Source organism: Colobus angolensis, unplaced genomic scaffold (genome assembly GCF_000951035.1).
Source record: "Colobus angolensis palliatus isolate OR3802 unplaced genomic scaffold, Cang.pa_1.0 Scaffold276, whole genome shotgun sequence".
In the NCBI taxonomy this organism is placed as follows: Eukaryota; Metazoa; Chordata; class Mammalia; order Primates; family Cercopithecidae; genus Colobus; species Colobus angolensis.
Window position 1 is genome coordinate 2,346,461 of NW_012115999.1, and position 27,686 is coordinate 2,374,146.

Here is a 27,686-nt window from a genome sequence, read left to right on the forward strand (position 1 = left end):
AAAAAAAAAAAAAAAAAAAAAAAAAGCAATAACTAGGATTACTAGCTGTGTGTCCACAAGAAGTCAGTTCATTCCTGTGATGGAGGTCTTATTTCCTCCATCTATAAAATTGAGATCCTCATAATTACATCGCAGTACTATATGAAAGATCAAGTAAGACAAAGGAGAGAAGCTAAAGTGTAAAACCTCACTTCACAAACCTTGGGAAATTATTTTCTTTCCTGATATGATCTTTATTCAACTCAGTGGATGGTATTTCCTCTTCATCTGCAGGCCTTAGTTTTCCTCTCTGGACACTACTCTTTCTAGTGTACAACGCGGTATGCACTTGCTATGTGTGCTAAGGAAGGAGCCCCTGGTCCATCATCATCACTTTGCTTCTCAGAGAATGGCACTATTTGCCATCCAGGGGCAGGAGCCAGAGTGCCTGCATCCAGTTGATGGGCACTTCCTTTTGGGTCCACCCCCAACATAGAGACCTAATCCCTCTACTTCTCCGTGTCCTCAGCCATTATTTGTAATTCATACCATCATCAATTCTTATCAGTAATAGCCTCCTATACTCCAACTTCCATACTTGTCCAGTCAAATCCATTCCATTCTCCCCAATAGAAAGGGAGAATTTTTTTTAAATGTAATTTTACTCATGTCCCCTTCCAGCTCAAAGTCCTCCAATGGCTCCCTATTCTCATATCCCTGACCAGAACACGTTCCTTACAAGGCTTTGTGTGATTAGAACCCTGCCTATTTCTTCAAATTTATCTCCCACCATTCCAATCTCCCCAACTTCCTCTCCTCACTATACTACTTTCTACAATCCTGTCCCATAGCTCTTTTCTCAGTGATGTGAATACCCTTAAGCTCTTCCCTACCTCAGGACCTTTGTACTTGCTGTTCCTTTCCCCTGGCTCTTCAAATGGCTGCTGACTCCTTTGCGTCTCTCATACCTCAGCTCAGATTTCACTTCCTTAGTGAGGTCCTTCCTGACTGCCCCCAAATGTTTGTTTTCATAGTATTTACTGCATAGTTCTTATGAGGTTTAAATGAGAAATGCCTTTAGAACAGTGCTTGACACATAAGAACTGCTCATTAAAAGTTGTGCTAATTATCATCATCTCATCATCATATCATCCTCCTCCTCCTCTGCCACAGTAGCCTATTAAATTGCATGGAGAACACTAACAAGAGTGTGTGACTGTGATGTGTGTTTACTTCCTTTCTTTTTGTCTATCTGATTATTAGTTCCCTAAGGGATAGATCTTGTTTCTCATTCCCCCGCCCTGCCCGTGTACCCTCGCCTCACAGCAAACTGCCAGTCACAGAGCCGGCTCTCAAACATTTATTGAAGGAATGAATGAAAGTGAGTGCCTCTTGGCTGTCAAAGGGGTTCGAATTGCTAAAACCCCATAAGGGCCCAGGGCAGTTTTACCATTAGGGCAGCCTGGCACCTGGTTTCAGAGGACAGCACTGCATATGCTCCCAGGCGATTGCATTTGCGTGTCTCAAACACTTGCCTGAAACTAGTACAGAATTTCATCTGATTTCTGATGACTCCCATCCCTCCTTCTTCCCTCCCACCCCTTGATCTCCTTCGCATTTTCCTGTTTGTATTCAACGCGTCCCTGCTTGTGCGAGAAAAGCAAAGAATCCCACAAAACTCTTTTCTTTATCCTCTTTCCAGAAAAATGGGCCAATTCACAGCTGCAATCGTTGGGAGAATTTCCTGTCTGGGAGTCTGGAAACTGCCAAGAGTGGAAAGCTGCAGCCAGCCAGCGAGGCCTCTGTTGTCACTGGCCCAAACAACAACAAAAACAACCGCAACAACAACAACAACAACCAAACATGCCACGTGTGCACTGGCATATACAAACACGCCCACAGAACCAAACCAAGCGGACAAGGCTTCAAGGAGAGCTTCTGGGCAGCTCATTCCCGTGGTGAGGCATATCCCTTGGCATCGTGCCATTGCAGCCCAGCTCCCAGCCCCCGTCCCCCCCCCCACCATCTGTCATCAGCGCTCTGCCTACTGTAAGTGTGCCGACACAGTACACGGAGGCTAACAAGTAGCAAATGGAGGGGAAGAAAAAACAAAGCCACTGCAGTCAGTGGGAGAGGTGGCTAGGGCTTTGACATAAACTGACAAAAAGCTGGGAAATTTAAACTGAAAGTTTGCCCTCAAGACTTTCAGCCGTGAGGGTTGGGCTGGGGAGGAGGGAAGGGTGTACGGTGAGGGAGGTTGGCAGGGAGCAGTCTGCAAAAAAGCTGGTGAGATAGAGTTAAGTAGGCCGGCTTTTTCCAGACTCTATGAATAATATGAGACATTACTTAAAATCCATTCTGACTGTTCATAGATTGCCCAAGAAGGCTTTCCCTTACAAGAAAAAAAAAAAAAGGAACTGAAAAAAATAACACAAAACTTTTCCCAATAGAATTTCTGAAGGAAACATTTAATCAGGATATTGCATGTAATATAATACAGGTTGCTAAATTTCCTATCAAATAATCACCTCCAGAGCAATTAGGATAAATTGCCCTTACCTTATTGTTAAATCCGTTGTCAACTTTATGTTGTCATTTAAGAAATCATTGAGGAAAATTCAGGGTGTTTTTTATTTTTCAATGTTTTTTCCACTGTAACAAAAAATATTTTTTAAAACCTAATTGTCTACCAAAAATCTATAGCAGGAAAAGAACCTAAATCGGCTGAGATTCCTGCTAAAATATGTCTAGATCTTTTGAGTGAGTGGCACAGACTGTCTGCGTGAACTTGGATGGATGATTGTCTTGTGGTTTTCATTCCTTGTCATTAACTGCAGAGACTCTTTCCCTTGAAATCTTAAACATAAGGACCCAGATTACCAGGCATTTGATGATCCTCTCACAAGCTTGGCATTGCTCTATGTTAGAGATGGAGAAACTAAGGCTAAGAGAGTTTAAAATTACTCAAAGTTGGAATGGCAGAACCTCAGGATCTTCAGACTTGAGGCTCTACCCTTCTTTTGTTTTAGACAGTGAGATTCTGCTAAGCTGCTACTATTTCACTTTGCCCTTTGAGTTCTCGCCACAAAGCCACAAATGCTATAAATTCTAATTCCCACTATTCAAAAAATATTAATTAAGCAAGCAAAATTGCTGCAAGTTTTAACCAATATGACCAGCAACAAACCAGCTGTCATTCTGTTTGTTTGTCAGTTAAGTGTTACTATTTGATCATTTTAATAGTTGATTACTAAAAAAAGTAAACTCTGGAAAAGAAGTTTCAATCTCCAAACAATTCTGACTGACAGCATGATAGCTTGGCTCATTATCTCTAATCAACAGAGTAAACATGTATTTACAAATAAAAACATACACCAGATGTATTTTCATCCGCAAGGTGATGCTGTCAACTAAAATAGGGAATGTGCACCAATGTACAGCATCCATCATCTTCAAGACAGGTTTGCCACAAACCCTCCTGCTTCGTGATTCACAGATGAAAGCCTGTAGGCATGCAGGTGGTTGTGATATTACCAGGTTTACAAAGAAAGGGTGAGGTACTTGAAAAGCACCAGTTCTAAAGTCAGAAGAATGCTCTTTGAGGGCAGGTGCTACCGTTTCCAGGTTTATACTGTTATGCCTCAGTGTCTTCATCTGTAATATGGGATAATAATGGCACCTACACAATTGTTTTAGGTATTAAATGAGATAGCAGATAGGAAGGTGTTTTGTATATAGTAATACACTAATGTGGTTCCTTTTTAGTATTTCTCCATTTCCTTCAAATAACCTTCTGTTTCTCCCAGAATGATGAGAGTTTAAGAGGAGATATTTTATCTCCCTCTTTCCGTGCTCCCGTCAGAAGGTAAAAGTCCATTTAAAGAGACTCATAATATTCTAGAGACCAGCCTAGCACTTTATATCAAAAACCCATTTTGAGTTTCACGTGAGAGGAGAGGAGTACATAGAAATAGCTTTTATTTCCCTTTCCTGTGGAATTGAACAGAATTTTCAAAAACCCTACACAAAGTTCTGCTAGGAGAATAATGAGTCTGCAGGAAATTTCCACACTGTGCTCCATAGATGTCTATGAGTGAACAATGTAAATTAATATCTTATATCAATGCTCATAGCATTCATCCATTGGTTCACTAAACTTGTATATTGAGTGCCTATTTGTACAGGACAGTTTGTCAGGGACTTGGGTGATAACAGGGAACGAATGCACTCCATGTGAGCAAGTGACATGGTGGTCCTTTCAGTAGGCTTTCCTACTGTGTTAGGAATACTCTAAGTTTTTAGAAGTGTAACTGAATTTTGAGAATATTGTTTAAATGTTAGAGGAATACATTCTTGTAACAGAGCAAAAAAAAAAAATAAGTTTAGGAACCCACTTCTCTTCCTGACTTTACCTACATATGAGGCCTTGAATAAATCACTCTCTTGCTTTAGGTAGCTCCTGTACTTTCCTGACATTTAAGGCTTTCAACCTCCTCTTGCTTTGTTTTCAGAGATAGTACAGCAGCTTCACCATGAAATATTTGACTAAGGGTTAAATTTGGAACTAGCTTGTGTTTCAGTCTCTTAAAGTTTGTCTTTATCAAATACAGTGTCATGACAGGAGGCTGGGTAAAGATATAGTTCAACAGAGGACTTTGGATAGGTAAAATGAAGCGGGACTTACAAAACAGTCACCCAAATCCTTTACTAAGCTGAAGGGTCCACGAGGGCAAGGTTTTAGGATGCCTCATTCACCACTATTACCTTCTCTCACTATTACCCCATCTCTACAATGGTGCTGGTCCATGGCCAACTCTCACAAATATTTGTAAAACAAACACAAGAATGAATCAGCTTGTGATGACAAATAATATCATAGCATAAAACAGCTAATATAAAGTAAAATATCAGATGATGATAGATCCCCCCAACTGCTTTATCAAACCTTTTGGAAACTTCCCTGAAAAGATGACCATGATTTTACATGGATCCAGTTGCCTTTGATGCTGTAGGAGCATCTGAAATACCCTCAATGGTCTCCATTCATAAATTAGAAGATTGCGATAGAAAAGGCACTTTCCAGAAGCCTCAGATCTTGGATTCTGACCCTGGCTTTTCCCTAGCTAGCTGTGTGGCCTTGAGCAAATCATCTACTTCTCATGACCTAAGTTTTCTCATCTATAAACAAGAGGTTTGGGTTTCTAAGACTCCTTCCAGCATTAGGAATTTAGAAAGAAAGTGGAAAATTATACACATGTGGGCATTTTAAAATTAGAGTTTCACCATCCAAAATGCCTCTGTTACTTTATTAACTCCATTCCTGTTTTAAACTTGGAAAATTGGCAAAATGAATGCAACTGTTTCAGAAGTTAATGTTGTGTTGGATCAACATAGCAAATAGACACTTGCCTAGAGAGTAATACTTTCGCCAGAAATGGGCTGGCGCTGAAAAACATTGCCCTGAAAAGCCCTCTCCAGCCCGCCACTCACATCTTTTTCTTCCCACAACTCAACACCCAAAGACCAACTTGAACTGAGGTCAGAGGTACAATGCAGCAGTAGCCTCTCACCTTAGGACTAAACATTGAGTCATCTCCATTGATAGTTCAACCATAACCTGGAATTCAGTGTGAATAACTGATCTTCAGCCTTAATCCTTCATCCTGAGTCTGGGGAAAATTGGAAAGAGTGGTTTATTCATGTATGCATCCCCAAATACTTACTGAGTTTCCAGGAAGTGCCATCTCCCCTCACTCATTCCTGACTTGCACTGGACTACTTCCCGCTTACTTTCCCATGCTCCCATGCTGTCATGCTGTCCTCACACACTCACCTATTACTCAACTCCACTCTTCTCAACAACAAACCTTCTGTTGGCTGCTTCACACAGAAACCTTGACTTCATGTAGATGACCTGGCCCACCAAGTTTGAAAACATTGAAATGTCCAAGACCTTGTTAATATGATTTCTTTGGGCCAAGTGAGTTGGCTTGCCACCTGCAGGGAAAGGCCAGGTAGAAAGATCCAGCCCCAGTAGGCACCAAGCCACAGACTAAGGATTGTGATTGCATTCCTTCAGAGATTACAAACTGCCCAAAGAATGTCTCACAGTGGCAAGGATTCATTATCTGAAATGCAACTATTATGGTCCTGTAAGTACAGATGCTGACATGTTAATGTTTTCTAATAGGTGTTACTATTATGGGCTAACAGGATCCCTGGAGCCATTAGAACCTTAACCTTGTTAGACCTGATATAGTTTGGATGTGTCCCCACCCAAGTCTCATCTTGAATTGTAGTTCCCATAATTCCCATGTGTTGTGGGAGGGACCTGGTGAGAGGTAACTGAATCATGGGGGTGGTTACTTTCATGCTGTTCTTGTGATAGTGAGTGAGTTCTCACGAGATCTGATGGTTTTATAAGTGGCTTTTCCCTCTTTGCTGGGCACTTCTCCTTATTGCTGCCATATGAAAAAGGAGGTATTTGATTCCCCTTCCACCATGATTGTAAGTTTCCTGAGGCTTCCCCAACTATGCTGAACTGTGAGTTCATTAAACCTCTTTCCTTTATAAATTACCCAGTCTCTGGTATGTCTTTATCTGCAGTGTGAGAACAGACTAATACAGAACCCTCATCCCCATCAGGAATGAGAACCAAACCTTGAACTCTTTCTAGTAGATACTTGACATCCATCATTGATTCCTACTGCACACCTAGATTTTGGAATATCACCTATGCCTGTGTTCCCTGCTCATCCATCAGAAACTCCGTTAAAATCTTTTTAGACCTCCGATTCTAACTGCTCCTATTTTACCTAATACTGATTATCATGTTCAAGAGCTACTCAAGGAAGACAGCTAAAACTGGTTAAGCATCATGCCCAGAGTAGCAGAGCTCACATGAATAGAGTCCAAGGCCAGTTTCAAGCAGGGACACCTAAAGTAGTGTATCTGCATGAAATGAAATCTTATGGAAGTCCTGCTGGGACCACGGTACCCACCATCAAATCCAAAGAGCAGAGTAAATATAGGAACAAGGGAATAAACACTGAGGTTAGTAACAGGATGGATCCACAGCAAAACAGAGCACAAATCAATGAATAATTGAGAGTAAGTGGTGAGAACTAAAACTGTAGACCTAAGTGAAAGATGTCCCCTTATGAGCCATCTAGTACATGGGACAGGCAGGGAAGCTTTTAAAAAGACCATGACGTTTGTAACACAAAGGATAAATGCTTGCTGAAATAGATACCCCATCTTCCATGATGTGATTATTACACATTGCATGCTTGAATCAGAACATCTCATGTACCCTAAAAATATACATATACCTACTATGTACCCACAAAAATTAAAAATTAAAAAAAAAATTTTTTTAAGTGAGAATTGGACCTGCATATTCTTTGGACCTTGCTTTCTTTGTGTGAGACTGAACTTTCTTAGAGCATCTGTAGATATGGCCTCCATTTCATCCAGGCTGTTCTATTGCATTGCAATTATTACGCTAGGCCAGGCTAAAATTTTACTTATTTCATGCTGATAATGTATTTGGTTTGAATTTGTTTCACTTTATATAAAACAAATTTAAGATAATTATTAGAAATCCCAATTAGGGTTTGATAATACCGTACGTACTTTTTTGTTTTTCAGGAGATGGGGTTAAAAAATGTTTTCATCTACCAATAATGTAATCTAGAGAAACTAAAGCTGTGTTTCATAGGCTCATTCTAAGTGAGAAACAAAATAGTAGAGAGAGTATTTGCCTCCCCAATCCCCTTAAAAATGAGGAATAGGGAGAATAAGGCAGAGAAGCTAACAATTTGCCCTAGGTCACACAGGTAGCTAGTGTTGGAGTTAAGAAAGTTCGTTTCATATGGCTCCAAGATAAGCAGGAAAAGGCTTTCCCAATTAGTATTGTTTCTCTGGTTTACTTGGGCAAGCTAGTCAGTGGTCTTTGTTTCCAGAAACATTTGTGCAAAGCATATCATCCAGTCTCAAATGCAGCCAGATTCAGCAAGATCAAAGACAAAGTTAAAGGAGGACGTGCCACACAAAGAAAACGAACTCAGCCCAGAGATTTTACCTCCGTAGAGACTCATCACAGCCCCAGCTGCTTCTTGGTCAACCAGAGACTCTGGATCTCAGGAAGCCACATCCCCCAAAAAAGAGCAATTCTGCTACACGTGTACAGCCCTGTGACTTAAAGCTGGTGAAATCACACTGCTTGGTTGAGTGGCTTTGTCAGTTTGTGCCCCAGCTTTCTCTATGCTTTGGTTTCTTCTTCCAGTCCCTAGTTGCAAAGAACCATAATGCAATTTTGCAGAAACTAAGCAAAAAGGAATACATTAGTCTAGTCACTTGGAACTGCTGCCAAAGGAATAGTATCTTCAACTGATTGCCAGCCAAGTCCCTTATGAGATTGTGTAGACTCTTACAATATTGCTCAGGGAGCGAAACAAAGGGGAAGAGAAAGAGAAGAGCCGTGCTTATTATAATTTATAGTTCATTCTTATGGGAACCTTCTTATGTTACCAGAAGGCTGGTGTCTGGGGTTTTCCTGTGCCCCAGAGGAGATGAAAATGGGAGGAGGGAGGGGAAGGTTATCTTACCAACTTTTTACAGCCAAAATCATCAAGGCCAAAATTCCTTCCTAGAAAAGTCAGTGGCAAGATTCAGATGATTCCCACCAGTCCAACAGCTCCCAGATCTGGGTGATTAGCATCATCCCTGACATTCAGCAATAAAAATCACTCCACTCACCCCCAGGGAGCAGAGAAATCTCAGGACCTCTTGCTTTAAAAATATTCTGATGAGAGGCATCAAGGAGGAGAACCGAAGTGTTAAATATTTGTCTAGAGGATTGGAGCACCTTGGTTGCTGTGGTTTCTAACTAGTTTAATTCTCCTTGTTCTTCATCTTAGAAAATAAAGGAGTTTCAGATATTCCTGTTAAAATTTTGTAACTCAGCTGTCTTTACCATTCTATCCTATGGGGAGAACAAATGGATTGTATGTTAAGCAATCTTCTCCAAAGACTATGACTTCTGCTAACCTTCCTTGATTACATTCTCTCATTAATCAGCGTTCTTAGTCAAACAAAATGTGATGCCAGGAGTCACGGCGCTCATCATTGGTGGCTTCATCCCTTTCCTCCTCTCTGTGTGGGTTCCATGACACAGAAGCCTGATGCAAACTAATGGGTATCCCTGAATGGATTGCTTTGAGGGCAAGAACTTTGTCTTATGCATCTTTGACTCCATATTCCACAGCCTAGTTCATGGTATAAAAGACAGCGTGGAATGAATGTCACTGTGAAGCATGAAGAAAAGGGTTACCTTTGCTTGTTAGCTCAAAACTCACAAACTGAAAGAAATGTGTCGATGACTCTCTATGGAAGTAAAATCTGTAGCCCATGTCCTGGCATATAAATACATTGGTTGTTTCTACCAAATGAGTCAGTAGAAAGGAGCATGCTTATGTAATAAAGTTGCTCTGGAGAAAAAAAGTAAAGGAAGCAAGTGTTGACCCTCTGCATAGGAAAATATTGTCACAATGAAGATGCACCAATGAGGATGTCTTAACACTAAGGTATGGTCCTTCAAGTGGCCTAACCAACTCATTCAATCGTCTACTCTCCAGAAGATGATCTTCAGAGTCATATTCATCTGCAGATGAGTACCACCCTGTGACTCTCAAACATGTGACCCCATTCACCTGTATGAAACACCTTCAAGAGCAAATGTAAGTTTATCCCAATTCTCCACCCACTAGCTTTCACTAGAGAAAGCACATGGGTCTAAGAGTGATATAGTTCACAAAAAGACACCTTTGAAGTCAATCTTATATTCATTTATAAATTCTAGAATGTCAAATTATATTAATAACAAATCTTATGAATTTTTTTTATTCATTCATTTACTCCCTTTGCAACTCTTTTTTTTTTTTTTTTTTGAGATGGAATTTTGTTCTTGCTGTCCAAGCTGGAGTGCAATGGCGCAATCTCAGTTCACTGCAAACTCCACCTCCTGGGTTCAAGCAATTCTCCTGCCTCAGCCTCCCAAGTAGCTGGGATTATAGGCACGCCACCACACCCAGCTATTTTTTTGTATTTTTAGTAGAAATAGAGTTTCACCATGTTAGCCAGGCTGGTCTCAAACTCCTGACCTCAGGTGATCCTCCCGCCTTAGCCTCCCAAAGTACTAGGATTACAAGTGTGAGCCACTGTGCCTGGCCTCCCTTCACAACTCTTTTGACTTACCTGTCTTGACACTGTGAGTCTCGAGAGTCCCATAAGTAAAAAATCCGGTTCTCTCATATACTCTGCTTTTATCTTCCTCCTACCCAGCTTGGGGGCCTTGGCTCTGTTTTCCACTTCTGGCATAGTTCCTAGCTCTTGGAATATTTCATAGATTATTGTCATTTCCCCCACTTAAATTTCAGCACTTCCTAAAAATCTTGGCCTGAACTCACTATCTGTTATTTAGTTATTAGTATCTGTTAACAATACTTGTTATTCTTGTTTTTTTTTTGTTTAAAAAAAAAATATATATATATATATGTGTGTGTGTATATATATATATATATATGTATGTATATGATTCTTCTTCGTCCAATAACCTCCACCTGCCCACCCACTCACCCCACAAGATCACTAAACCTAATCACCAGTGTCAGAGGTGGATGTGGGGGCAATGGAGGGAGGTGGGGGGAAGGCACCCAAAGGGTCTCAGGTGACCAAGAAGAAGCAGGGTTTGGATGTTGCAGATGTCACAGGACAACCGATGTTTCATTCTTCTGCCAGTGTACATTCAAATCTCAGGAGTGAAAGGAACTTGAAAGTTCATCCATGTCTCCTCCTCTACACCAAAATATTAGCCATTAAGGAAAGATTAGCATTCCACCATGTCCTCAGAGATCTCTGAAGTGGATTCCATCATCTCCCTTAGTAATGCATTCCAGAGGCTCATCCCGCTCAGAGATATTTTCTTCATGCTGAACCTAAGTCCTGCTGGAAGCAATTTAAACCGTCCCCCTTTGGCCTGACTTTGTGTGGAAAAAAAAGAAAGCTCTTTGTCACTGTCCTTGCAGGGTCCCTCCACAGATTCCTTGGCTTCTCCAGGCACTTCATGTATTAGTTAAAATGAGAGCAAAAAGGAGACTGGGAGAGCAAGAGATGGAGAAAGGTCACACAGCAATGCTCGTCTAGCCCTCTCTGGTCAACGTTTCAGAAGCACCAAGGCCCTGGGTTTGACCCACCCCTTCCTTCTCATTTCTTTGGCTAAGTCACATTCTCTTTTCACTGCCTGATGACCTACTTTTACTGCAAGCAAGGTTCTCCCCTTGAAAAGTGTAGATAACATGTAGCCCGACCCAGGGTGAATCAGCTGAGCTGCACAGCTGCTGTGACCTTTTCCTTCATCTCCTGGTAACATGAAGGAAGGAATAAAGATGATCAAGTTTTCTGCTGGCCAAACCTGCTTTGCTTTCCTGGCATAAGGACACGAGGAGATAAAGTATATTCTTCTACCCGAGACAGTAAATAAAAGAAAGAATGTTGTGGGTATATAGGACATTTGGAACATTTCATTTTTGTAATTGTGCATTCTGAGCTAAGAGCCACCACAAAAGATAGGTCTTTGGAAATTGAGGGGGTTTGTGGTTGTATTTTGGAGTTGCAGACCAGCCAGGATTCTGTTTCCATTTTCCCTATTAGTCCTCAAGTTCTAGATTGAGGCCCCCAAAACCCTGGGGCATCTGACCAGAGACAGCTGCCAACATTTTCCCATGATGAGCAATGGAATGTGTATTGGCCGAGCACGTTGATTTGAAAGGTGTTTATAAAGTTTCTTGATCCATTTTTCCACCTGGTTTGCTTCCGGGACCCAGGGGTGTATGGACTGCAGTGTGCCACCGGGAACAAAGAAATGGGATAAACATCATACTCTCTTCCCTGGAAGCTGCTTTTGCATAATTTTATTTTCAAAATCATTTTGCTTTCTTTACTTTCTTTTCCTTTTTTTCTTTCCTCCCCACCCCCTACCCTGCCTCTGGTGTCTCTGTTTACACAGTTTAGACATTGGGAACATGTTGGTAGTTTTCCAGCTGCTTATGCACAAGTGTAATTGAGTCATTTATTTTTAGTGATGTCAAGACTTTGGGAACAGAAATAAAAGAAACATTACACACTGACTAACTAAAATGTAAGAGAGTCCTCATCTGGAGGGGAAAGATACAGTGGATGTGATTATTTTCAAATTGTAGGCTCTTCACTCTTCATTTCAAAACCAGATTGGAAATAATTTGTTTTATTTTCAGCTGGTGGGGTCTCCGATCTCAAGTGAAATTATCCTGAGCTTTTTCACGGTTGATGGCTGACTGGCAGCTCCTCATTTTCTTCCCCTTTAAGTGAGAGACCCACTTGGATTAGTTCCTGGATGGAAAAGATGAGGCTTAAATTAAAGACCTGTGGGACATCCTGAGATCCTCATAGAAAAAGGTCATTGGAACATGATCTGTCATTTAAAATGGAACAATTAAATAAGTGCAGCAACCTATGTGTTTGATGACCAGCACATTCCAAGTATGTTGTTACCTCACTTTCTATGCACCCACATTTACTTTGGATGTAAATCAAACCTGCGATAGAAGTATTCTTTGTTCTTTGCAAAGCTGTCATGAAGTGCTAAAGACATTGACACAGGTATTCTTCAGGTTCTTTCAATTCTCCCACCCCAACATTCCCTAAAAATATAACAACTATTAAAATTTTGGCACAATATAACACAGGATATTTGAAAATAAAATTCTGATTAATAAAACTGGTTAATATTCATTGAGTGCACATAATACGCCAGGCATTATTCCAAGTATAGTACTTATTGGGAAGATAGAACTAGAGATAAGGAAAGACATGAACAAAGATATTAAGTAATCTACCTAAGGATACACAGCTATTGTTCTATGATCCCAGAGAGTCTCTAGTGTCTTTATTTATGATCACTGTACCATATGCTGCTTATAGCAATGGAAAGGCAACCAAAAATGGGAGAAATACATGCAAGCTAGAAGGCAAATACGTAATATTCTTTATATATAAAGAACTTTTGCAAAACAACATGAAAAAAGTCAGATGCCTTAGTAGAAAAAAGGACAAAAGATAAGAATAGGCAATTCATACATAGAAACTGCCAAAATGGTTAATAAACTTTTAAATTATTAAAGCACATTAAAACTGAAGAAACATAAATGCAAACAATGATATGTACTTGTTTTCTGCTAGGTAAATTAGATTAGAAGAAAAAAATGCCGCTCAGGTTTGACAGTGGTGTGAGGAACAGCCCCTGTTAAACACTGTTAGTGTGGAGTATAGATTGTTGCAACATTTATGGAAAGAAAATTCTCAGTATATAAAGTCTTTAAAATAAGTTTAGTAATTTCTCTTCTAGATATTTATACTAAGTAAATAGTCAAGAGTGAAAACAAACATTCAGGTATAAAGCTATCAACCTCAGCATTATTTAAAATAATGGTACATCTTTATGGTAGAATACCAAACCATCATCAAAATTCATGCCCTTAAAAAATTAATATAAATATAAGATTTCCATGATGTTATTAAATGAAACAGGGGTTTGTATAAAGGTATGGACAATTTGATTCCAACATTATGAAAAGTATATCTATGCATAAAAGAAACACTGGAAGACTGGAGTGTAACTAAGTATTATTCCTGATGATCAGACAACTCATGATTCTCTCTTTTTCTGAAACTTCCTCTTCAATGAAAATGTATTCTCTTAAAATCAAAAAAATTAAGTAATATTGGAGTAAATATAGGAAAACATAGATATGCCCAGACTTTTACAATGAATAAGCTCTTGCAAATTACATTTGAGCATGGACTTTAGCTCTGAAAGTCCTGGCAGAGGAAGCAAAGGAGAAATGAAGTATATGTTGTCATTTTTAATAGAAAGAATACAAATTTCTCTTTCAAAAACACTTTTTCCCTGATATTAAATTAAAAGTGAATCTTATTGACTGTAAGGGGCCTTAGGTAACATATTGGACAATGTCCTTCACTTTGCCCCTATGAAAGACACAGAAACTTTGTTTAAATGTACAGGCTTCATAATGGCCCACTAAAAAGGGTAAACACTAAGCAAGTAAGAGTAAATAACAACTTAGAAAAGATATTTTTACAGGGAAGTAAGGTAAAGTAGTAAGCAAATTTTTTCCCTTGGAGTACCTAACCTCTTAATCCAGGGTTAGAGCTTAGAGGACCCTGAGGAACACTTTTGGGTCAAATGCCCAGTGTTTTATCTTCAAAGTCATTTAGAGTGAACTGTGTTAATTCAGGGAACAATACTATAGGCATACAAACAACTCCAAGTTAAATGCAATAAAAGTTACAGGACTTTGGGCCTCTAAGAATTCTCCACTGTAATAAAAAGTGTTTCTCCATAATACAGAGTTAGCCTCAGATTAAAGTGAAGAAAGTATAATTTAAAGGGATTTGTGCCAATTCTTCTCTCTGTAATATTTCCTCTATAAGACTTACTACAAAGATAGAAAATCAATGAATGATAACATTTTCAAACTTGAGAAGTTTTAGAGTTTCTGTCATCCAGAGGCAATTAACTTTTAGTAAGCCATGAACACTTCGTGGATTGAACTCACAAAACCTGTGGAGTCTTGCCCCAGAAATATACATACATGTGCCAAAACTGAAGAAGTTTAAGAATTCCCTCACGTTCATCCATAATTCCCTAGGATAAGAACACCTGAATTAGTTTAACCTTGTTTTCCTGAGAAAACCTTAGAGCGAGATACATTATTCTACCTAAATGAACAGTATTTCTTACTTTTGCAAAATTAGTCCCTTCACATGAGTGAAGTAACTCATCCAAGATTATAAAGCAAATTAAATGGCAGATCCAGGATAAAAATCAGGTCTTGTAATTCCCAGGACAATCTTCCTTCTCCCACATCTTCTGTTCACTTAGATTTTAAAACCTGCTCAGTTTCTCACAATCCTGGTAGAAAGGAGGATCTCTATAACACACTTAGGCAAATCCCATGGAGGACTGCGGTATCTCCTGGGAATGCAACATTGAGAAAACACTTGGAGTAAAGTTAGGTTAAAAGGGATATGCTAAGTGATATATGAACCAGTTTTTCAATGGGCAAGAATGTATGTCAGCATCATATCCAGTTTAGGCAGTTCTTCTTTAATTAATCTCGGGCTGGTTTCTGATTATGGTCAAAGCATCTGAAAGTCAAGCATAATGTCTTACTCTGGTTTGGGAAGCAGTTGTGAATCAAAGCCCTCCAGCAACCCCAGAAATAAGGGTGATGATATGTCTGAAAATAAGAAGGGTGAGGCATAAAGATCAACAGTATCAGAGCCCTGCAACTTATTTTCATGATATTAATAGTAAGTAATCATTATTTTCTTTACTTGCCAGGAGGAATCTGTGACTCATGAGCAGAAGAGAACTATAGGATGCTTTTGTGTCTGAAAACACAGACAGAAAATTTAGATCTTTCTGGTTATTTAACAAAACAACTAGGTTGAATAGTCCTATCAGTGGACCACGTGGTTGTTTGTACACTGGTTTTGGCTGGAAAGTCCCCCATAACTACCCTGTTTATGGGAGTCCTACTCATCCTCCTAGGTCCATCTCACATCTCACGCTACCCAGAGACACTGCCCCGAATATCCCAGCCCAGGCTCATATCATTCTTCTGAGCAGTCCCTATGGTACATTTATGTAGGACATAATTCAACAATATTTACCTACTGCTTAATAGATCTCACTAACTGCTTCGTGAATCTTGTTTCTCCACCAGATTATAAGGTATTCAAAGGCCAGAATCATGTTCCCAGTGCTGCTTCCTACTGTGCACTCTGATGGTATTCAAAACTTGTTTGTTGATTGACCGATTAAAATGAGAATATGGCCACTGTCCTGCCTGAATCTGGTTCAGCAGCATTCTCTTCAGAACAGAGTTAAGCTTTCCTGCCTGATGAACCTCTGCTGATGCTTCAAGATCTGGCTGAAAATGCTACATCCTCTGCAACAGCCCCACTAACAGAAAAGTCCTGATAATTCCTTGGCATACCAAATATCATGATATTTCTAAGGAGATGATGCCTGGAAGAACAGGTTCCCCCCACTCCTAAAATGATTATTTTAATCCAAAAGTGCATTTTAAATGGTAATCAACATTATCATACTATCATCTTTACCTGAGAGCTAAGAGAGCCAGTGAAAATTTTCAGAGTAATAAGTTGAGAAGAACTTTAAACATCATTTTAGCTAAATTACGGTCTAGCAATATAATAGACTACCATACAGCCATTCAAAATAAGATAGAAATATATGAAATGATGTCTAAAATATAATTATACATGGTAAAAAAAAAAAACAAGTTGTAATTAAACAATACTGATACTATAATTACATTTTTATTTTTAAAATATGTGTATGAATGCACATATATATGCATTCATATGTATTATATATGCAGAGAAAATATATGGAAGCATCCCTGAAAAAAAAAAATCATCAGTCATTGTTCTATCTGGCAGTGGAATTTGGAGCCTGGAAAAAGGAGGAGAATTAGGCCTCGAACGTTTCACTTTAGGCAATTCAGATTTTGCAGTAAGCATTACCTTTATTACTTATGTCAGGTTAGAGTCGATTTTTTTAATTTTCAAAAAAAGTACCAGTCCAAGTCTTTTAACAATGCAACCTCATCTACCTCTCGCTGCTCCTCCACACACTTGGGACCTCAGACCACCCATGTGACAGACGTTTCCTCTATGCTACTTTGTCCAGTCCTCTTTTCTCATCGAGGAATGACCATCCCTCTCTGGTTTCTGTGGTGAACCCCTACTTGTCCTTCAAAGCCACTAAAAATCTCACCTCTTCTGTGATGCTCCCAGGATGAACTAATTGTTTGCATTTCCATGTCCTCACAGAACTTTCCACATATCTCTGCTAGAACAGAGCTGTATGTATATATGTGTAAAACTACATATAAAAATTGTATCCGTCTTCCTCACTGCCGTGAATTCCTTCAGGCCAGATCTGTCTGTATTTTGTTCATTTTTGGCACTATCTTTTGCAACTCACGTGGAGCTTGGGACACTGTACTTATAGAAATATTTGATGAATGCATAAACTGCGCGTCTGATCCTGAGATCCCTTCTCTGCAACCTTGGACATTCCGAATACCCAGTCAATTCTAGGCAACAACCCAGTTGTTGGTATTCTCAATAAAATGTAGCCTTGGACTCCTAGCCAAAAGATAAAACATCCACTTGTATCCTGCATATTAACTTCAGATAATTTGATATCACAGCCTACTAAAAGTCAACTCAAGGGAACCCTTTCGATTGTATTAATGAAATGCAATAAAAATACATGTTCCTATAGAAGACATCATGCAGAGAATCTCAGACAGGCTTCTTGGATCAACGTGACATAAAATTAGGGTGTCGTTTCCATTAAGTCCATATGTAAAAAATTTTCTTTCCATGTTGATATTCAATAACTGACCTGATTTGAACGACCTCCCTGTTGTCAGTTACACATTGCTTCTGTGTGAGAACTTCATGTCCACTAGCTTCCATTACTGTTTACTGGACAGAAAAATGAATTCCAGGAGTCTCACCACCAACGTAAACTGAAATAAAACCAATAACTGCAACGTTGTAGAAATGGCTCTACATACCTTATTATATTTAACTCTCATAAATGTTTCCAGAGGTAGGAATTTTTAACCCTACCTATGAAGAAGAAAACTGAGGACCAGGGAAGTTAGGTAATTTATATCAAGTCACAGAGCTACTAAATGGTAAGGCCCAGATTAGACTCCATTCCCTCAGCTCTTCTCATTAAGATACGTGCGTATGTCATAATATTAAGCCGCAAGAACTCCATCTAAAAGATGTGTACCCATCCAATTTCAAATGAGAGATCTTTCATAGTCATTAAAACACCAAAAATGGAGGATTTGTTTTGCTGTGGCAGTCACAGATTTTCTTCCTTTTCTATCTTCCTTATTATGTTTCTTATCTATGTATGGCTATCTAGCCATACATGTATCTATTCATTCAACATTCACTGAGCACCTACTATTGACCAGACATTGTAGCAAGCAATTAGAGTGAACTATGAACCCGAAAAGATAAATATGGGTTCCTGTGTACCCAAGGCAAGCTTATTGATATCCAATGATTAGAACTCATTATCAGATATAATTTTATCTCAGAGTAATTTTCTATTAAAACTGCTATGAATATGTGAATATTAATAGCCAACATTTATTGAGGACTTACTTATCTCCTAGGCATTGTTCTAAGAGTTTTACTGTAACTCATGTAATAGTCACTGTAACTCCATATATTTGGTGGCTTTTATTAATCCCACTTTAAAGATAAGGAAAGTGAAATACAGAGAAATGTGATACCCAAGGTCAGACAGCTAAGAAATGGCAAAGCTAGGATTAAAGCCCAGGCTATCTGAACACAGAATGCTTGATCAATTATTTTATACACTCTCTCCATTTAATGTATTGGACGCTGACTCTGGGGTCACCAGGATGAATAAGGCATCATTCTTATCCTCCAGGAGTTAATGAAAAAAGCAGGTAAATAAACAGGTAGAGCAATACAGAGTGGTAAGTGGGATGATAGGATGGGTGTGCAGGGAGGTGCAGGCACACAGAGAAGAGGTCCTGACAGCGTTTGCAATAACCCATCTACTATCCTCATGTGGACACAGCCCAGACTCTTCTCCTATGTCCAGGATTCATTCAGTGCCCAGAGATCTTGGTAAAGGAGAAAGATGGGAGAGGGAGAGACAAGAGGAATGATCAAGGAAAAGAGGGAGAAAAATCTTGAGAAAGGAGGCACATAAAAACATGCTTGCCCAACCGTAGTCTTTTGTCTTTGTGAGGAATTCGTATCCCTCAGAAATGCATACATGCTTAGAAGAAAATGAGTAACTCTGGTCCTAATTGTTTCCCTACTCTTCTCCATGGTAGCACAAGAAACAGAAACGTTCTCCCCTCTTCGCACCCCTCAGTTATCCTGAGAGGTAACATAATGAAAATCAGGCATCCTAGGAAAGAAAATGGACAAGTCCCTGCTACTCCAATATATGGATGCACTCCTGATAAATCATGTAAATTATTTTGTCAGCCTTTTACATTGAATTTTCAGGTTGTTTTTAGTTTTCTGCAGTTATAAATGATGCTAGATTGGATATTTTTATACTTGCATTTTTGTACACCTTTTGACCATTTCCTAGAAAAGATCCCAGAATGGAATTACAAATTCAAAGGGTATATCCTTTTTTTAAACTCTTAATCCATATGGCAAAAACACTTCCCAAAAAGTAGTGACAAATTATATCCCACGGAGTATATTTGCGAATGCTTATCCGATCACACTTTCTCCAGCATTACTATACTTTTAAAGCCTTTATTTTATTAGGCAAAAATGTAAGTTTTTTCATTTAACTTTCATTTTTGGATTACCAGTGAGGTTAAATATAGTTTATAAGTTTATTAATCAAATGTATTAATTAAAATGATGCATATAAACCTAGTAGATGCTCAATAAAGCCTAGTAGATGCTTAATTTTTTAATAATGAGTTTGAACATGATTTCATGGTTTCTGGCTATGTACATTTCTTCTTAGAATTTTAAATTTATTTATTTTTCTCATTTCCCTATTGAAGTTCAGTGGTTTCTCTCAGCTTTTTATATATTAGATATACTGAACCTTTGTTTTGAAGAAATAGCCAGGCTTTGAAGGATTATTGTCACTTATGGAACAATGGTATATAAAGGCATTATGCTTAACAAATATGGCACTTTTTATTTGTCTCACTGATAAGGAAAGAGGCTTAAAATGTGTTATCTGTTTCCTCTTTTTTAGGTAAAACTTTTTATACAGTCAAATGCATAAGTCTTACATGTGCCATTTCATGAATTCTGACAAATGTACGCACCTGTGTCACACAAGTTTTTATTAAAATATAGAATATTGTAACACTGAAAAATTCTTTTGCATGCTTTTCTAGTCAATGTTGCCTTTACCCTATCCCAACCTTGAGAGGAAACCATTTTTCTGGTTTAGAACTTCATATAAATGGAATTATACAACATGCACGTTTTAAAATTCTGGTTTCTTTCACCCAGTACCATGCCTTGGAGATTTATTCATGCTTTTGTATCTGTCAGTGGTTTGGGATATTAAAAGTAATGGCAAAAACTACTTTTGCACCAAACCTATGCAATGACATGAGTTGTTGTGGCTGAGTAGTATTCCATTGTATGAATATACCAATTTGTTCATCCATTCACCTGTTGATGGATATTTGAGCTACTTCCAATTTTTTACTATAACAAATAAAGCTGACATAACATTCTTATACAAGTGTTTTGTGAATAAATGTTTTATTTCCTCTTGGACTTTATACATAGGATGGAATTGTTGAGTCATAGGGTATGTGCATGTGTAGTTTAATAAATAACTGCCAGATCTTTCTCCAAAGTTGTTGTACTCATTTTCCCTTTTTCAACAGCACAGGAAAATGTGCAAATATTATTAAATTATTTTTAAAAGCAGTATAAAAAAACACAAGTATAGGATAACACTGTTAACCTTACTGTGTACTATGTATTACATAGTACATAATAAGTAATATTATTACTTATTAAGTAATAATACATACATAGTACATACATAGTTATGTACATAGTAATACATAGTACATACATAGTACTATGTATGTACATAACTATGTATGTACTATGTATTATGTATATATATACATGTATATGTATATATATATGAAAAAGGCTAGACAAATCTTTTTAAGTGTTAATAGAAATAATCTCTGCATACTAGGTTACAAATAATTTTCACTTTATTTCTTGCATTTTTCTAACTTGCAGCATCATGTATTACTTTAAGACATTGTAAATTTGTTTTTCTAACTACAGGAAAAAGAAATGACAGTAGACTACTGGTTCAAAATACTCTCTTCTATCCAAAAAGGCCAAGAGATGCAAAGGATTAATCATGAACCCAGTTGCCCAGAGGAGGAAAAAAAAAATCTGTTGTAGATGGAAGAAGCAAGAAGTTATACGGTAAGGTTCATTCGTAATTCAGAGAACTGTTCATTGTGCAGGTCTTTTCTTGAATGCTTGAATTTGTGGTTAGGTAGAAGGACTTCTCTTCCCCTGCCTTTATTTATTCTCTGTGTTTATGTTGTGTTCCAGAACTTTCTGCCTAGACAATAAGTCCTGTGTCTTGTTATTCTGAGGCAAGAACATAATAGATGCTCACTGTGCTTGTGAAAATACCGGACACTTCGTGGAAAGTGCATTTGACACGGTGGCCATGTCTAAAACATAGTCATACCATTAATATCAATAATGTAGAAATTAAAGATACAATGGAATGCTTTTACACAACGTGAAAAATACCCAGTTACACATTGCATTGGAATGCAACTCCCCACTGCAAGCACAAGGAGGCTACTTAAACTTGAGAAACTACTTGGAAGCCATTCTCAATGTGATTATTCTTTATCTTCAAACAGAAACTCAGATTACAAGGAGTAACTTTTCCCTCAAGGAACAGTATCAAAAAAATTTAAGTAGACCATACGGCATTTGTCAAATGAGAGGGGGAAAAAAATCTCCCACTTCTCAGGGATATTTATTTTACCTGCCAGGTCTTTAAAGGAGAGATTATATATAATATCTCTTTTAATCTTCACACACAAAAAGGTGTTCAATCTGCCTACCTGTCTCTGTGGAAGTGTGAACCTAGGCAATAAAATTGCTTTTCTCTTCCAGCATAGCATAGCATAGTTAGATACTTTTTATGAAGCTACCCTAAAGCAGGATGTTGAGAACCATGTGCAGGGATTTCAAAGTTTACTTCTTCTTCTAACTGGAATGCTGTAAAATCAGAAAGTTGTTAAACAGAAATAATATGGTAAAAAGAATGCAGATTCTGGAGCCAGAATCCTGCTTTGCTTCTTACTAACAATATGTCCTCGTACAAATTACTTAGCCTCTCTGCGGTTCAGCTTTTTCATCAGTAATATTTTATCAACATTGTAATTACTTCGTATAGTTGCTGTGAAGACTGATGGAGTAAAACTTTGTAAATGAGTGAATTCATGCTTAAAACCATGCCCAGCACATAGTACTTTTAACCAAAGTAAGTTATTATTATTATATTTCTTTAGTACATGTCATTCAGATGTTCAGAGAAGTATGATTCATTCAGAATGATTAAGAAAAAATCTGCTTGAATTAATAAAAAATGTAGATTATAAAATCTTTTTTTAAAATCCATTATGTTAACCTTCAAAAAGATAAAGGTATTTAAGCTAAAGTAACTAAAAAGTATTAATGCTAAAAGTTTCAAAAGGGGCATACTTCAAAAAATGAGTAAGTTAACAGTTTGCTTATAAAGGAACACATCTTTTGAAAAGTGTCTTCTATTAAGTAGGGTAAGTATTCCATCTCATCACACTATTTGCTTGGCTACAGAACAATCATTTCCCCTACAGAAAGCAATTTCAAAAGTAAAAAAGCATCTTTAGGATAATTGATGCTAATCTCCCTCTTACTCAGGAAACCCTCACACCACACGGGACTTGGTGTCACGTGGATTCGGTGAAGAAAACTTATACTTCCATTTCAGTCCAGTCCATCTTTAGAAAGTGCTTCCTTAGATTAGGCTGAAGTCTTCTGAAAATGTCCACTCTCTGTCAGTGTTTTGTGGAGTTCCACTGAATGAATCATTCCTCTTCGTTTTGATAACAGTTCAAGAATTTGAAGACAGCTGTTGTATGTTTCCCTGAAATCTTCTCCAAGTGTAACAGCTTCATTTTTTTTTTTTTTGACTGTTTTTCAATGACATGACTTTAGATGCATCATCTACCTTGGTCCTTTCCTTCTGGACTTTCTCTTGTTTGACGTTTTTCCTCCTATACTGGGATTACCAGAACTGAACATGAAACTCGGGATATATTCTGATTAAAGCCTTGCTTGTTCTGGACCCAAGATTAATCTTGAAGTTTTGGTAGTCATATGACTCTCTTGACTTATACCAGGGTCAGCAGTACCACCTCCTCTTTTTTGTAGGGGTAAGCAGTATGTATTAGTCAGGGTTCTCCAGAGAAACCAAATCAATACGGTGTGTGTGTGTGTGCGTGTGTGTACAGAAAGAAAGATTGAGAGACATAGTAATTTAGAGGAATTGGCTCACACAGTTGTGGAGGTTGAGAAGTCTGGACCAGGAATTGCTGAGTGTACAGTTCCATCTGAGTCTGAAGGCTTGAAAGCAAGAAAACTGGGTGCAAGTCCCATCTGTGTCTCAGAAAACCAGGAGAGCCATTGGTGTAAGTCCCAGTATAAGTCTGAGTCTGAAGGCAGGAGAAGAATGATGCCCCAGCTTAAAAATAGTCAGGCAGAGATTTTTTTTTCTCAGCCTTTTATTTTATTCAGGCTTCCAATAAACCAGATAAGGTCCTCCCACATTGAGAAGAGCAAAAATCCGCTTTATATAGTTGACCAATTCAAATGTTAATCTCATCTAGAAAAACCCAGAAATGTTTAACCAAATATGTGGTCACTCCATGACCCACTCAAGTTGACACAAAATTAACCATCACAGGGTGCTGTGTCTGTGTCAGCCATATCTTTCCTACCTTCTACCTCAAGTATTTTTACCCATCTATCACTGTTATAAGTATATTAATGTACTGTTACATGCATATGCATTTTACATCTACCCCTATTCGATTTTTTAAAATATTTTCCCCAGAGATTCATGTTTTGGGGACCTCAGATATTAGCTCCCTTATCATCATATTGGGTAACAGTGTGGAATTTTCATGTATAATATGGCTCAATGAGTCTTCTTCCAATACAAAATATTAAACTGAAAACTACCAAGAAAACTTTCATATAGAAAAAATGCTTGGTTTCCATCCATCCATTAATCAGTTGTTTCTGAGGTGGTCATTCATTAGTTATTATCTATCTAATTGTAGCATCCATTGCTCTCATATTCATAAGGTCTTAAAGATCTGGAATAAAATTGTGTCATACGTTCTTCTATTTGTAGGACTGTATAATCTTTAGTCAAGTACAGACACATTAGAAACATTGAAATGTGGATATACTATGTCTTTAGCATTTCCCTTGTTGACTAGTTTTGCAACCTTACTGAAAAAGAAGTTAGTCTGGCATGACCAGGTCTCAGTGGACCCAGTCTAGTCTCTAAGGTTCATAATCTATTTCTTTAATATTTTTGAGATTTTTACCTAAGAACAAACTTTTAAGCCTCTAATTGGTAGAATTTGCCCTCTTTTCTGCAAATATCTGTGTAATGCCTAATCAAGCCATAAGTAGACTAATTCATCATTTGTCTTCCCAAAGTTAAATCATGCAGTTTATTAAAGCTTCATTATTGATCAAAGAATATTACTTCTTCATGTCTTAGGGTGAATTAATTTATCTGCCCATGATTTTAGATTTGAGATTTCTTGGATATTGACTCAATCATCTAATATATTTGTTATCACTACCAGATCAGAAAAGAAAATGGGGGGGGAAATAAAAATGCCTCTTTTACCTAAAGGCAAAGGACTGAAGTAAATAATCTTCATTTTCTTTTTGTACGAAGTCTGTATAGCTCAGGAGGCTTCATTAAAACACTTGTCTGGGACCATTTTAAGTTTGCTCTTCCCTACTCTGTAATCCCACCATGATAGACTTAAACCTCACCAATATTCATATGTGTAAATCTGATTTTTCAGGATAGTAAGATTTGAAAGATATGCTGCATCAACGAATTAGAAAACTAGATTTCACAAACACATAAAATTGCTTCCATCAGGAGGTTTCTAAAACTGTTAGAAGCCAAAAATGCAGAACAAGAAGGAGCTTCAAAATATGACTGTAACCACAAGTTTATGTGCAGAAACAACTTGCCCTTTGGGACCCTTTGGCCATGTCTCTTGACTACAATTCTCTTCCTGTTTGGGGATTGATTTCAAGACTCCCTATTCTTCCTGTCCTTGCTTGGTTAAACGTTCTCGTCACCCTGGCCTATTTCCTTGATTTCCTAGTTGATTATTTTCTGGCTCGTGATCCAGTTCTCTAAATTGGATTCTGGTCAAATTAACTTTTCTCCTCGAAACTTTGGTAGTGATCTTCCACCAGGAAGAAAAACATTTCCTCTCCTGGCTCAGAACAATCAATAACGCTCCCTCCCAGAAAATGAATGTCAATGGCTGTCCTATTCTCCTTGCTGATGGCTCTCATACTTATTAATCCATCCTACATTTTAAGCCTTTATTCTACAAATGAATTGCCAAAAACCAAGTCACTTTACATAAAAATGAGAATTACAGTAAAATTCAGCTTGTCTAATCTCAGCCCATTCAATTCATCCAGATGCACTACAATAGGACTAGCTGTGTGATGATTTAGAAGAGCCATGTTTTGTTTCTCTTTTTGTTTTTATTGTCCTTTGCCCTTAGTGAAGCTGTGGTATACCAATCTAGACAGCTCAGTGGCAAGCACTGAGGCGAAGGCTAATGTGTGCTGTGTTAAATTCAGCCCCTCTTTCAGATACCATTTGGCTTTTGGCTGTGCAGATCACTGTGTCCACTACTATGATCTTCATAACACTGAATAGCCAATCATGGTATTCAAAGGACACCAAAAAGCAGTCTCTTATGCAAAGTTTGTGAGTGGTGAAGAGATGGTCTTTGCCTCAACAGACAGTCAGCTAAAACTGTGGAATGTAGGGAAATCATACTCTCCATGTTCCTTTAAGGGTCATATCAATGAAAAAACCTTTGTAGACCTGGCTTCCAATGGAGATTATAAAGCTTGTGGAAGTGAAAATAACTGTCTCTATCTGTACTATAAAGGACTGTCTAAGACCTTGATAACTTTTAATTTTGATGCCGTCAAAAGTGTTCTGGACAAAGACTGAAAAGGAGACGATACAAATGAATTTGTTAGTGCTGTGTGCTGGAGGGCACTACCAGATGGAGATTCCAATGTGCTGATTGCTGCTAACAGTCAGGGTACAATTAAGGTGCTAGAATTGGTATGAAGGGTTAACTCAAGTCAAATTGTACTTGATCCTGCTGAAATACATCTGCAGCTGATAATGAGAGAAGAAAAAGAAAATGTCATGTGACGTCTCTCCCCAAAGTCATCATGGGTTTTGGATTTGTTTTGAATATTTTTTCTTTTTCTCTTTTCCCTCCTTTATGACCTTTGGGACCTTGGAAAAACCCAGCCAACTCTCCATCATCAATGTAACTCCATGGACATTGCTGCTCTTGGTGATGTGGTTATCTAATTTTTGTGGTAGAGAAACAAATTCTTTTGAATAAAAATAAATAACAAAAAAAAATAATAAAAGTTTATTGAGGGAAAAAAAAGAAGAACCATGTTAACTAAAGGTCAGATTTCTGGAATTCTAGTTCTACTCTCTGAGTCCATGACACATCATGTCTTCTCTTCAAGCCTCAGTTTTTTAATCTGTATAAAAATATGGTTTGACCAGAAGGTTCTCAAGGTCCCCATTAACTTTCAAGTTCTTTGGATCTATGGATCTATTTTAAAGTTGTTCATTATTGATTAATAACATTCATGTGATAGCCTGATCCAACTATTAGCAGTATAGAGATGTAATCACAACTTTGGAGGCAATGAAAGAATAGCAGTTCTTAAAGTAACCAAACCAATTTTTTTCTCTCTGTTTTTCCTGTTTGTTTTTCCAGTTCCCCAAATCTTAACATATTATGGTGAAGGAGGCAATCTTTCCTAGTGTTAATGACAGTAAAGACTACTGCAAAATGTCATAACAATGCCTGTCCTCAACTGATCCAGTCCACATTTGCAGATGCAGGAGCTTGAGATAGTCAGCCTAATTTCTGGATGCCTGTCCAGGCCAAACCTCTGAGTTCTTGGACTTGGGCCCTTCTTTTAAGCTGAAATAAAGATTTGCACTTTCTTCCAAAGACCTTCAAATTTTGGGTAAAACCAACCCATAAATGCAAATAGACATCCTTTCACGCAAAATATACACCTGTACCTAGGTTTATACATGTGCCAGTAACTAGAAACTTCATCATAGGGTCATCCACCCTTCCAAAACATCAATAGAAGGCCAATTTTCTAGAATGTGAGGATGTCAATTTAAAATGAGCCACATTAATGAGGTTTCCAGGAGGCTTTTAAGCTGTTCCAGCGATGGCTTTGGCTAGAGTGACCCACTGCATAGTTTTGCCCATGATCTGATCACAGTGAGTTGTATTTATTTATGTGCTGTGTTTGAATAGTGGAGACAGTTTGGCAGAGTTATGGATATGAGATTTAACTGCCACATATCTTTAAATGCTAACAGCTTTTAACATTTTTTCTATATAACAAGCTGTATTTATGAGACAATGAAGGGGTAGGGGTCTGAGAAAATAAGAATGAAGACAGAATAAAGGAAGAGAACAGTGATTTGTTTTTCTAAGACCACCAGAGCGAGCACAAAAGAACCAGCGGGTAGGCAAGTGTAGGAGCAAAACTGCAAGTTTATTTTGGTCACCTAGCTTCAGGGAAAGAAGGTGGGTAGGGAGAAGTCTGTC

The 27,686-nt window shown here is 38.1% G+C and overlaps 1 pseudogene; it reads left to right on the forward strand.

Moving 5' to 3' along the window:
• The window catches only part of LOC105516166, a 39,326-nt pseudogene extending 12,847 nt beyond the window's left edge, over positions 1–26,479 (forward strand).
• Positions 26,480–27,686: the final 1,207 nt, after the last annotated feature.